This window comes from Paralichthys olivaceus, chromosome 1, assembly GCF_024713975.1.
Source record: "Paralichthys olivaceus isolate ysfri-2021 chromosome 1, ASM2471397v2, whole genome shotgun sequence".
In the NCBI taxonomy this organism is placed as follows: domain Eukaryota; kingdom Metazoa; phylum Chordata; class Actinopteri; order Pleuronectiformes; family Paralichthyidae; genus Paralichthys; species Paralichthys olivaceus.
The window spans coordinates 10,265,756-10,278,864 of NC_091093.1; the positions used below are offsets into that span (position 1 = coordinate 10,265,756).

The 13,109-nt window shown below is 39.5% G+C and overlaps 1 long non-coding RNA gene across 1 annotated transcript in view; it reads left to right on the forward strand.

The window, feature by feature from the left end:
• LOC109624988 (uncharacterized) overlaps positions 1-12,841 on the forward strand; it is a 32,371-nt gene extending 19,530 nt beyond the window's left edge. Inside the window, exon 4 of the long non-coding RNA XR_002202433.2 lies at positions 9,895-12,841. This is a non-coding gene — a long non-coding RNA (uncharacterized lncRNA). The remainder of the gene's footprint in view (positions 1-9,894) is intronic.
• The last annotated feature ends 268 nt before the right edge of the window (positions 12,842-13,109 follow it).

A 13,109-nucleotide genomic window follows, 5' to 3' on the forward strand; every position in this document is an offset into this window, starting at 1 on the left:
ACGTGTCATGTGTCAAAAGGCCTTTAATCTGAGGTGTTGCTCCTTTGGTTCATGTTATCCTACAGATGTGACATAGTGATTTCAGCATGATACATCCTTTTATAGTGAGTTTTTTCTTTTCATTACATGAAGCACTGCAGCACCTGATGTCCTCAGAATCCACTGTGGTAGCATCAACATGGTGAAGATCAGCAGCTTCAGCCTGGTTGACATGAGGACGACTTGCGCCAGCTTCATCTGCACAACATTTCATGTGTTCCTCCATAAACTAAAGATGACCTGCAACTGCTTACAGCCTTTGCTAAGTGTCATGGATAATAGAGTTAATTTCTATATTCATTACGGTTGGTAAAAAAACCAAAAAAAACATCTGTAGCCACAACACTGTTATAACAACAATGTTCATCTTTTACTTTCTGATTTGATACACTTGAGATAAAAACCCAGTGTTAAAAATCAGAACAGGGTCAGCACAGCTGTGTCCTTCAGGCTCGTCCGTCCCTAATAAGATGACAGGAAACATAAAAGTATGACATTATTGCAGAGTAACTGGCTGTTGCTTATAAACAAAGTTTGTGTCCTTATAATCTGTGGTTTTCAACTATTTATTTGAATATGGTTTTAGATTCAACAGTGTACTACCAAAACAATAAATGTGTAGTATAGAGTTCTTCCACATGAAAATGATTGCATATATAATTTCACATGTTTTACGTGCAATACTTTGCTTTGATTGTCAATTATGAAAACAGGTCTGAACCTTGAGTCAGTGCTGAAGTGATGACTCTGTGTTCAGTTTTGTTGGAGTATAATTTTGTCTGCTCAAGTTGGACATCCAAGGGTGCAGGCTGTCTGAGTCACATAGAGGAAAACTTTACACAAATACACAGACATGTAGAGTCATACATGTATCAGGTAACTCTTCAAACTTCAAAGTTCATCATATAATTATCACTTCACTTCAGCTTAGGAAATAGGTGGTGGACATCAGCCTCAGGTTCTCTCTGTGACTGTCTAATCTAGTAAAATTACACTTCTTATTATTTATTTTCATGTGATGAACAAATACATAATTTTGTATGTTCAATTATTCAACTAGGTTGGCGAGCAAACAACTTTACATAACACTAGATAACTAACCTGGTGGAGGTTATTCTCTAAACACACAGTCACCTTCAGTTTAAAAGATTTATAACTCTTCTCTCTGACATGAGAACCTGTACACATGTTTAATTATGTTCTAAAGTTTGGCTTTTTAACACGGTTGTTGCCACTTGGTTTATTGTGTGTGAGTGAAGCGGCGGCGTCAAATGAGCTACGCAATTCTTTTACACCGTATAATCAACCGCTCATAGTGATGAATTTAACCCAGGAAAAACGTAATGACTACAAGTTTCCGTAGTACAATTTAGTCGCGAGGAGGCAGAGTGAGGTCTGACGGAGCAGTCTCATAGTTTCCTGTTTTCTCCAAATTTTTTACAATCTCTCTATATTCTTGATGGAAAAACAATGATCTGAATATCTTTAATTTATTATCTAAGGCAGCAGGGCTCCATCTGATTGGCCAAATATATTTATTGCAATACAAGCAGTCTTTTGCCATATATATTTTGCGCATGTTGATATCATGATGACAATACATTTTCAATATATCGTGCAGCTCGAATTTTAGCCCTGCTAAAAATCTTTCTCTCCACTAACATCTGGCTTAATTCACCAGCTTTTATAGCGAACTTAGTCAGAAATCATTGTGAAATTCAAGTTTAGCATATTTAAATGTAAACAAAACAAATATAAAATATTTGGCAAAACAGATTACTTTTCTTAAAACCAACTTAATGACCTATTTATATCTATTTCTTTGGGCGTACACTGGATCAGTGGCTTCTGCATAGCAAAGTAAGACGATGTAGGCTGTAGCTCTTTGTTATCCCCAGGCTCTCATAAATACCTTCTTGTCACAGAATTTTCCAGATGGCCATGATCATTTGTATCCCACAGTTCATAGCTCTAAACTTCCTGGTGCACAAATTTGCATCGGATCACTGCACACTCTGACACGGTAGAGGTAGAGGAGCACAAACTCTACCCAGCATTCCCTGGAAATTTGGCTGCAAGCATATGCAGCTGGTGGCGTTGCTTTAAAAGATGTATGGATGGTTGGTGTGGCTCTTTTTTGGCAAGGGACCTTAACAGACTTGGTTCAGGTTTCAGTGAACTTTAAAAGATCTGTTTCCAGGTCCCCACCAGATTTATCCTGTATTTAATTGCATCGGAGAGCAATCACTCTCTGCCCTACAAATCCTCTGTAAAGCTGTGCTTTACAATAGAGCCATAATTGCAGGAGTTTAATTGCCTGCCAATGCTCTTCTCCCACTGCCTGCTTGCATTGAAGAGCCCAATAATTAGAAAGAGAGAGAAATTAGGTGGCAATTTTGTCTTGGCAATTATCATAATGCAAAAGAAGTGCCATTAGTATTGTTAGCCCCACAGTACATAATCCTTTGACACTGTCAAGTTCCTCTCTTAGCTGCTGGGTACAACAACTCTTGATTTCCCTCTAGCCTTTGCACTCCCTCAGTCACTGCTTTAGTCATCAGCTATCCAGGCCAGCTAGCACACACGGAGTCAAACTCGCAGACAGAACACATTCTTGCCCGGAGTTCTGTGGGGATTAGGAGCGACAGCATTAGCAGTCTGTGTTTGCTTTAAAGGTATAAAAATTGGGTATTAATCCTCTTCCACCATGTCAACCATGAAATTGTGTTTGATATAACAGAAAAATTAATGCAGCTAACAGATGTTGTAATTGTGCAGTGCTGGCAATTTATTTAGTTTATTATTGTTTTGACTCCAAAGTTATACACATTGTAGTTTTAGCATAAGGGCAGTTGTAAGGAAGGTGTGTCATGGTCTTTAGGGTAATCTTAGTTTTCCCTCAGTTCGTGGCTTAAGTGTTGTCGGGGGTTGGGGTGCCAAAAATATTCCATTTTCACATAATTTTGGACCACTTTCGTTGCAATATTTATAAACACACAGGTTGTTTTACACAGCACACTCAGACATTAGCAAGAAGAAAAGCCAAACCAATAAGATGATGAAGTTAGCCAAATCTTACATGACTCGTGTCTCTGAGTAAAGTCATCCACATCTTTGTGAGTGATCATCCTGTTCATTATACAATATAAAAATTGTGAAAGACGACTTATAGTGAGTGGATTTGAACTATATTTTGTTTTCCCCATCTGACAATGTTAGTGTTTGGCTGCAGACCAAAATCTTTGTTTGGTTGGTCGGTTGACAGCTCACTTTTCCATTGGCCCCTGTCAGCTGACTGAGTTACTGTAGCAAGTTGATTGCTCTCTCACTCTCATTCCTATTGCATAATCAATTTCTCTTGTAGTTAATAGTTCTACAGATTTTTCTCCCTGCTTCATTTCTACAGTAAAGACAAGAGAAAGCCACAAACTAATTTTCAGGAAAAAAGTATTATCTCATATTAGGGCCAATACAGTATTCTTTCTCACCAGTGTGTTGAAAAACTCTTTTAAACCGATAATGTTCCTTAAACATCTGAGTGAAGCTGTACATTTTCTGGATAGTGAAATGGGTTGTGGAATGTCCAATGTGTCCTTCTTTTGTCTGAAATCAGTTTATTGGTTGGTTCAGGGATAAAATGTTGCTCAGCATGAATATTTTTGACACAAAGCAGGAAACATTTGTCCAAAGTTTTCGTTTTTGATGCTTTGAAGTCTTGTTGCTGAACATTGCCGGAAGCAATACATTTCTAACAGGATTTCTTAGCTTAATGAAAATCTCAAGGACTTCAAAGGATAAGTCTCTGGATGTCTGTAAATACATTTGTAAAAATAATTTTACTTTATTGTTTCTCTCACAGAACTGTTCTTGATTAATTTGTGTTACATGATCTTTAGAAAGAATCACTTCACTACTTCTGTTCCCTTTGGTCTTAGAGATTTTTTCAGAAAGTGTTTGTGGATTTCATTGAAAAACAGCCCTTTACCATTCTAGCAGTTTTCTTCATGTTAATGCTTGATAGCAGATGTTGCATGTTGAGTGTTCTGCCCATGGGGAAAGTTACCCTGGTAGCTGTGCATGGTGTGACATCATGCACATATCATCTATTGCACATTTGGCTTTATGTCCTTTTTTAATTTCAGCATATAATATATTCATACAACTGACTTTATGATGGTACACAGCTGCTGTAGCTATTATTGATATCCAATGACTTGTTTCTACTTCTCTGCAAATGGCTAAAAGAGTAGTATGTAAATACATTCTCTTGTAATTTCTTGAAGTGTACCATCTTGTTTGGTAGCTGAGAAAATTTTAAATGATGTATACTTAATCTACAATACTCACAGTTAAAAAAAACAATTGTATTGTAAATAATCTTAGGTAAAACATATCTTTGGTTTTGATATGTGGAACAGATCGGAAATTATTTAAATTTGATCCACATGCATAAAGGCCTAACCTTGAGTTGAGCCAATATCCGAGGACCCTGTGACACAGATGAGATGTGTATGACCCGTTTGTTTCCTGAGCCGACTGTGTTCTATGAGGCAGTTTAGTAGCAGGGTGTTATCTCTGTGTTGAAAACAAGAAGTACTAATACATGCCTGAATAATGAAGAGAAAATTACTTTGGGAATCAGGAAGTCCTTCACCATTAATGTTGAACAACTCTCAGTGGCACTCAAGCAATCAAGCAATGGGATGTACAAAAGATTTTAATTTGGATGCATTATCCAAACTCCTCACAGACCAAAAGGCAAGCAATTGCTCAGACAAAAGATATGCACTGATAAGTTTGAAGGTCAACAAGCTGCTGCAGTAGAGATATCAGCAGCTGGTCGGTACCACACGTAATCGTAGTCGCAGTAAAATGCAGACACACTTAATGTATACATACACATTAGAGGGTGACCGAGTGGCATAAACACTATCAAACACTAAAACTAAGTGTACAATTAGCCTTTTTCACTCCTCATCAAAGTTTATGATCAGTAAAACGCTTCTGTTTCATCACACATTTGAAAGTCACATGGAGCACAGCTTACAATTTCCAAATGCCATAAAGAGGAACAGCTAATGAGGTCCTATGTAGAGAATAAAAAGGGGATTAATGAACAACACGGTTTGAAGAGGCTAGGCAGCCCTCGTTCAAAGCCTTTACAGTGTATGCATATACTAGGTGAGAATATTCTGAGGCTTTCACACGTTGCCACAGTATTGAATGGTCTGTGCCGCGCTTGGAGGAGCATTCTGCTGATGGAATCAAAACCCCTTTCACAGATTCAAATGAGGTGCACTCAGCTGTGATTGGTATTGGAAAAGCATTTGTCGGAACAGAGGCTCACAGAAGGCTTCTTAAATACAAGGCAATCATAGTGTCTAACGCAGAGACGAGGCGAGAGGTGTGCCCGGACTGCAGAGTGGAAAACAGGACAAAGGATTATGATGGTAATAAGCAGTAAACCAAAACAAAGTCATCCCCTGATCCCTCATTCTCTCTCTCTCCCTCTGTCTGTGTCTCTCCCTATCTCTCTCCCTCTAAATCCTCTAGTACACTCTCTGACTTCCCCCCCTCTCCGTGCATGACACACACCACATATTGACAGGGCCCATTTTTCCACAGTGCCTGAGCTACAATTTAAAACTCATTTCTCATTATTTGCGGTGAATCCTTACACACACAATTTCTAATCTGTCAAGGCCATGATGGCTGCTGGCAGAAGCAGAGGCTTTTTTATGCAGATGCCCGGCTGTACACCTATATGCAATGTCAACTCCACTTGCACACCCGGTTGGCCTTATTTTATTACAGGTGTCAGCATATCTGGATGCCATCAACTGTGAACTTTTGTGCTAATGTCTTTTTCCCCCTCTAGCTGAGCTTGTGGTGTATACATCGAAGGCATTTTTACATCCCAGTGATAATGTGCAAGTGCAGATCAAACACAGTTTCTTGCTCACAAGCCTCAAGAGATAAAATGCTCTGACAACCAAGAGATAGAGAATGTGCAGGCTGGAGCCACAAAGGATAAGGTTGAGGTGGATGAGCTTGGGTGGCTGAGGTGAGAAGTAGTTTACAAACCTCTAATTTTGCCTGTTTTAATGAAAGGTTGTCAGGGCTTCACTAAGTGTTTCCCCTCATACTTTTCCCCACATCTTTGACACTGTAAGTGTGTGTGTTTGAATAAGAGAGAGGGGGTGAGAGGGAAACCGAGAGAGACAGACACGGGGCGGGCAGGGGACAAAAACAGCCATTATTATGCTTGCAAGAACAGGGGTTGGCAGCATAGGAAAAAGAAAAGAGGGTAGAAGATTGTGTCTGGAATTATCCACGTGTGGCAGTAGTGGTCCTCAGTCACTTTATCAGTGCCACAGCAGCACTTTTCCTCCCATCTATCTGCCCAGTGACTATTCCCCCCCCTCTCAGAGCAGGAAAAACACTTGTGCTTTCACCATGGATGGCTCAACACAATCACCAACCCTTTTTTCCCCCCACCTATCCTGCTCATGCTATCTCTTCACTCGACATTGCTCTTTGTCTAAATGCTGTTCTTTTTTCTTTCATTGCTCAATTCCATCATGTTTGTAAAAGTGCAGAGTACTGAAAAATTACACCTCACCTCCTCCACACATGCTATTTCGATGTGTTCACTGAACATCAGGGTTGGGTGTAAATACCACACAATTTCTAGTTACTTAAAGTATTTCTCCCTTTTGAGTCTTTTTTTTGAGTTGAGAATTGATCTTTAAAGCAAATCAAGTTTGTGTTGGAAAATAAAACTTTGACCCAAGACTTTCTTTCTTTAAATTACATTAGCCTTTTTTCACATAGGTGTCTAATTTGTCTTTTTTTTCTACCTGCATGCATTTGCTAATATTTCCCCAAACATTGTGCATGCTTCTTATTTTACAATATCACATCAAACTAATGAGCTCTTAGGGCTATATTAGCAGACTCAAATGTTTGTGATGAACAGTGACTTTATAGAGTGAAACTTTTGAATCAATTAACAATGAAATGCAAATTGCTGTGCAGTGTAAATAGCACAGAAGGTTCATACACAGGCTTGACGTGCTTAGATGTTTTTGCAAAGAGCAGCCATCTGAGTAACCATAGACTTTTTCTCAGCTCCAACCAGTCCGATCCTCTGACCCTTCTTATCAACAATAGCTGCCAAACCGTTGCTCATTATTATTTTTTTGGTGAATTTTGACATTGGTCTGAGTAGACTTAAGAGACTGTTGTGCATGAAATGAACATGAAGTTCTTATGGCTACAGCAATCACGGTCAGTGAATCATATTTTTTTCTCTGTCTGATGTTTAATGTGAACAGAAAGTGAACCGTCCTTTCCACTCTTGTGAACACACTATGTCAGGGACATCATGGTAAATTTTCTCACTATTTGGTATACCTGGTCTCAAGTATGAAACTTTTGGTTTCAGGAACACTTTAAGGTAATTTCTTCAAATGTGGCACAAATGTTTGCTTGACTACTACTTTTTACATTTTTGTGGTAAAAGGTCAAGGGACCTTGCAAAAAAGGAAAATTTAGTGAAATTCAGCATTGTTTCTCTTGATCTCAAGTTTAAACAGATTGGATTTTGATGATCAAGGTCACTGTGATTCAACAAAATATGTGTTTGGCCTCTTGAAAATTATATATTAAGTTTGCAAAGAGCAAGGACTTAATTCTGAGGTTCCCCAACTGGGCACTCTCCTTACTATGACTTTACCTTGAAATTCTGAAATAAAGTATCTACCAGCTTCCAAAGCTGCAGCCTCCTGCTGGCTGTTTTCTGCTTCAGGAGACCTCTGGGCTAAACAAGCCAAAAAGGCCTCCTTTAGCCTTGACAGCTTCTCTCACCGCTTGTATTCACCTGAGTTTTTAGGTTGCTTCATTGAAAGGCAACAATTACCTTGATCAAATCTCCTGCCTGTCTCTTCCGTTATGTATGCTTTGAACATGGCCCAACCCCCCTCAGGATAAACAGGACATTCTTCGTCATAGACGGGACTCTGCCAGACATTCCTAGTTCACCCCTGTTTCTTGTTTGGGGTTGCTCTTTCCTATCACACCAGACCCCATGGTTAAGGCTTGACCACCAGACGTTTGACAATGGGTTAGGGTCTGATTCCAGAGGGGACCCAAGTTTCCCCTCTTCTAGCAACTATGTTGTTATGTGTTCTTATGCATTACTCTTATTCCGGCCCCTCCCCTGGGACCAATTAGCTTTGGAAATCCCTACCAAAGGCTACTTCCCTGGACAACACCACAATCGAGAATCAAAGGGACATATAAACCCCTTTACCACATTAAGATGGGAGTTGAGAGGTCATTGTAAATGTACTTGATTCAATTTTATTGAACTCTATGCTAACAGTACTGTATTTAAATATATTATAAAATATAATTTTATGTGACAGTAGTTTATTTGACTTTATTACAATGATCTTTATATGACCCACTCTTAAATTTGGCTCACATCCAACAATGTTTCTAGTATAAATAGTAGATAATATAATATTCTGAGGTGTTTTTGTTACTTATTACTTCTCAACCTTATTAAATGGACAGGTTTCACAACATGGTAATAAATATTCCCTTTATATTTATATTTATGAAACAATCTGAACACAGAAGCTTGTGTTCACACAAATTCAACATAATTAAAATTAAAACTGAGTTTTGTTACCTAAAATGAAACTGAATCAAACAATGTTTTACAACTTAATAGCACATATCTTGAAAAATAAAGTGCAATTTCTCTCAAAATCTACTCTGTAAGTAGTTTGTCTTTGTTACGTACAGCAGGACATCAAAACAAACTAAACTGAGAATGTGATAAGCTTGAATGGATAATTGATTGGGCTGAAATTACCAATGGATTTCTGCAGAGCTTACGCCTGCAAATCTATTGTGCTTCAGGTCATCTATTGGGAATCATAGAGGTATGTAATACAGTGAAATGGGTACAGAACAGAGTGTTAATAATCTGTTTACACTTCAACCCCCTTTTCATTGATTTCCATTCTCAGCATGCACCAGCTGACAAGCACCACCTCCCCGGAGGACATCAGTTAGTTTTAAAAGGAACACACAATTAAAAGGAAATAGTGAAACAAAACTTTTTGCACAGTATTTTATACAACAGTTACACACTGTGTATAATTCTTTTAATTTTGTGTTTGTTGTGAGCTTTTCAGTAAAATACTATATCTGCTGGACATATGACAAACTTTTTATGGAATTCATTTTTGTATGCTTATTTACAATATGTCTTTGTCTGGGGATGTGTTTGCACCAGGTGAATGTTTTTAAAAGTTTCTTGGATGAGCTCTGATATATAGCCTGTGTAACGTCAGCTAAAGCTTAGATCATCAAGATGCCAGCAGAATGATGTTCAGTATAGGCTGCAGTGTCTAGAGTACGATATTAATTTACATCACACACACACCTCACTTTACTTCTGAATGATGTGAAGACCAATGTAATAGTAATTATTTCCGACTTATTTATACCATAATTATTTTCTGTTGATTATACTATAGGCCTGCATTTGTCATCTACATAGCACTAAGCAAGTATGTGTTTGCATCCACTGTGCCTTCTTCCATTCACCTGCACCCTCTTTCATCCATGTGCTCACCGGTATGTGTGTTTGTGTGTGTGTCTCACTGCAGCTCCGTCTGTCTACCTTTTAAAGAGGCTGTGAATGATCTTATTTAGTGTGTGTTGATTGCTGCTTTAACCTGGCGGCCGCGCTGGCTGCTGCTGCATTAATAATCGCACAGAGGCAGGAGAGCTGGCGAGGCCCGCACCTTGTTCACCGCTCGCTCACTATCTCCACAGCACCAAGGAAAGAGCCAGCTAACAGCAGGGGAAGTGTGGCGGAAAATTACAGTCTTCACATGCCAGCCAGGAAGCTGTTGCTGCTGCTCAGTGGGGGCCAGTGCTGTGTGAAGAAGACAGAAGAATTTGGGAGGATGTTAAGTCTATAATGCCCGTGTGGAAGCAGAGGAAATGTTTGAATATGCGGTCTTGCACTTTAGTCCATATTTTAACTAGTTTGAGCAGAAGATTTTACACATTTTCTGCCTGTCCTCCTGAATGGATCAGTTTAGAATGAAGCCTTGGATTTCAGATCAAAATCATCTTAGTCTAAAGTGTAAGTTATTGTAGAGCCAGGCTTGGTTTTAGGGTACCAGTAAATCCAGGGAATGATGCAGAAGTGAGTTAGCCAGGGGACATGTGTGCACATGTTCATATGTATCCATATTTGTATTGAATTATTTTGTGTGTCTGTTTCCTTCCAAAGTCCAGACAGGCAGGTAACGAGGTGAGCTGGAAACTGTTTGTTTTAGCTGTAGGTGAATGAGAACATGAATTGGGTTGTTTGTCTTTGTACAATAGATAGTGGGTATGACCTGCCTTTTGCTCAATATTATGCTGCAGATGTCAGCCCCCATGACCCTGCGCAGTATCAGCGGACAGAAAATGGATCTGTAGTTGATATTGTGTTCATTTGTGGTGCTGAAAGGGAGGGGGGGAAACATGGAAAAGCATGATATGGCAACAAAGCAGTCCAACAACAAACCCCCTTTGTGTCAAAATTAGTTTGTAGGATTGAAACTACTGGCCTTTTTAAGTGTGGCCAACAATTTCCTCTTTCAGTTCAGTCCAGACAAAATTTTGATTGGTTGAGTGAAGATTAAAGCTTCACACTCTCTGCCGGGGAGAACAGTATAATTGATATTTCAGCTCTGGGCAAACTTGCTCTAGCAGGCCAGTGGCTGTTTCAGCAAAAAATGAATGTTAGCACAGCTTGGTGGCAGAACGGTCGACGTGTTTTGGGAAATATATTTTAGCTTTGGGTTTCTTTGGTCCACTGGCTTCTGTTAGAACTCTCTGTGTGTGAAATGAACATCCTGTATCGAGGAAATGCATATAATTCACCTTTCTGTGCAGGCTCATATACACACACAAGCCGTCTTCCACAAATTAACAAATACTGTGGTAATTGATACAAAGCTCAAGGAGGATCATGACATACTGATTGTATTATTGTAGTAATTTAACACAAAGAATTAAAAAATTAGGAATGCTCATTTTAATCGTATTATGCCAAAATAAGTTACATTTTAAGAATTCAAGGGCACTTCAAAAGGTACCCAATGTGAGGGTGAGTGGGATTTGATCAGTCCCAGTGCTCCTCAGTAATATCAGGTTGCTCAACAATGAGAAGCATCTCTTCATCTACTTCATTAACACATGTATCATTCATCCAGTGTGAAGAACATAAAAATCAACCTAGCATGAAACAACGCCGGAGTCCTCGTTCAGAACGCACCCTCATGGTGTACTTGTCCTGAATGGGCCATTTAAGTGGACACAGGGGATTAGGCAGATGATGGCAGTCAAGGTCCTCATATTGGTTCAGTGTGACTCGGACCACATTAACAGGACATTAGTCTCATTTCCATTCCTACTGCATGCACTTCTACACAACACTGGAGAGTGCGACCAAAATCATTGTGACCCCCACGCTCCAGCCTTTTAATTTCCTGTCGCCATTCAAACCTTCCTTATCTCGCAGTCTGTTCTCCCTTTTTCTTTCTTGCCCTTTCATTGCCGTCGTTCTCCCTTTTTCTTTCTTGCCCTTTCTTGGCTGTCGTTCTCTTTTTCTTCACGTCCTTGCCCCCACACACCCTATTCTCTCCCCTCTATCTCATTTATTTCTTTCCTTCCTTCTTGTTCCACATCAGCAGCTGGGTGAAGCCTCTCCCCGTCACGCCTGGCCGCACTCCCCTTAATTACCATGTATTCTTCTTTAGCTAATAAAAAACGCTGATGAAACCGATTACATGGCAGTGGGGCTTTGTATGGAGCTAGATTTAGGCATGAATAGATGGTAAGAGAGAGAGGGGAGTAGGGGGGGAAAACGCTGGAGACAAAGGGGGTAGAGAGATGGGAAGTAAAGAAGAGGAAGGGAGGAGACGGTAAGAAGGATGGGCAGAAAGAAATGGAAAAGATGGATGGAAGAGGAAAAGAATGAGAGGAAGGGAGGGAGAAAAATAGGAATGGTTTGGGCAGTAACCCGTTTGTTGTCTTTGTTGTTTGGGTCAGAGATGCTTTAGGCCCTGAGGGAACTTCCTCATCTTATCACAGCGAGCAGACGGCTGGCACATCTTTCTCATTACTAGCCTCTCAGTTATAGATTACTCCTGCCTTACTCCTCTTTCCAGCCACAGGCAGTCTCTGTTACAGTCTTCAGAGCCACACTTGCACCAAACGCAGTTTGAACTCCTGAATATAGACTTTGCCTTTTTCTTTCCCTTCCATGAGCATTAAGTCACTCTGTCTATCCATGTAATTGTAGTTTCAACTGCAACCAACTGCAGCTTGGAGGAGAAAATGAATTAGGGCTTCTTGCTTGATTGAAAAGCCTTTCGAGAGGCTCTGGTAGCTGGTTTACAATTCACTCTTTCTCTTTGCAGTATGTTTTATTTTCCTGCTCAGTTGGATGGAGAAGTGCATTTTCTTTTTAAGCCCAATGTATTCATAGCTGTGTGTTTGGAGTTTATGCTTACTAAATGCAAAATAAAAAGGGAAAATCCAACAATTCTCACTGGTGCAGCAATATGTCTCTTGTAACAAGAACTTAAATGTGAATTAAATTTAGAACATGCATGAAAATCCTTGCTTATTTTGCACTGTTGAAGGATTGTGTTCCAGTAAAGAAAAATTAATTGCTACAACAAAGTGACCCCTAATGTTCGAAAAGGGTTACTGCTGAAATATAGATACGATTCCTCGGAAAAAAAATAACAAACAAACAAACCACGTTTTCACACATACACACAAACACACACAAATAAACACATATCTGTATCATAAAAAAAATAAATGAGTAGTTGGTCTGTGATTGTAGAAATATATCTTTATATGTATGCATGAATTAAATGTATACATGTATGTATGCAGTATGCACCCACGTCAGTGCATGCATATTTAGACCCATTAGCCACACAACAGCCGCTGATGCACACAAATGCTTGGGAACAAGC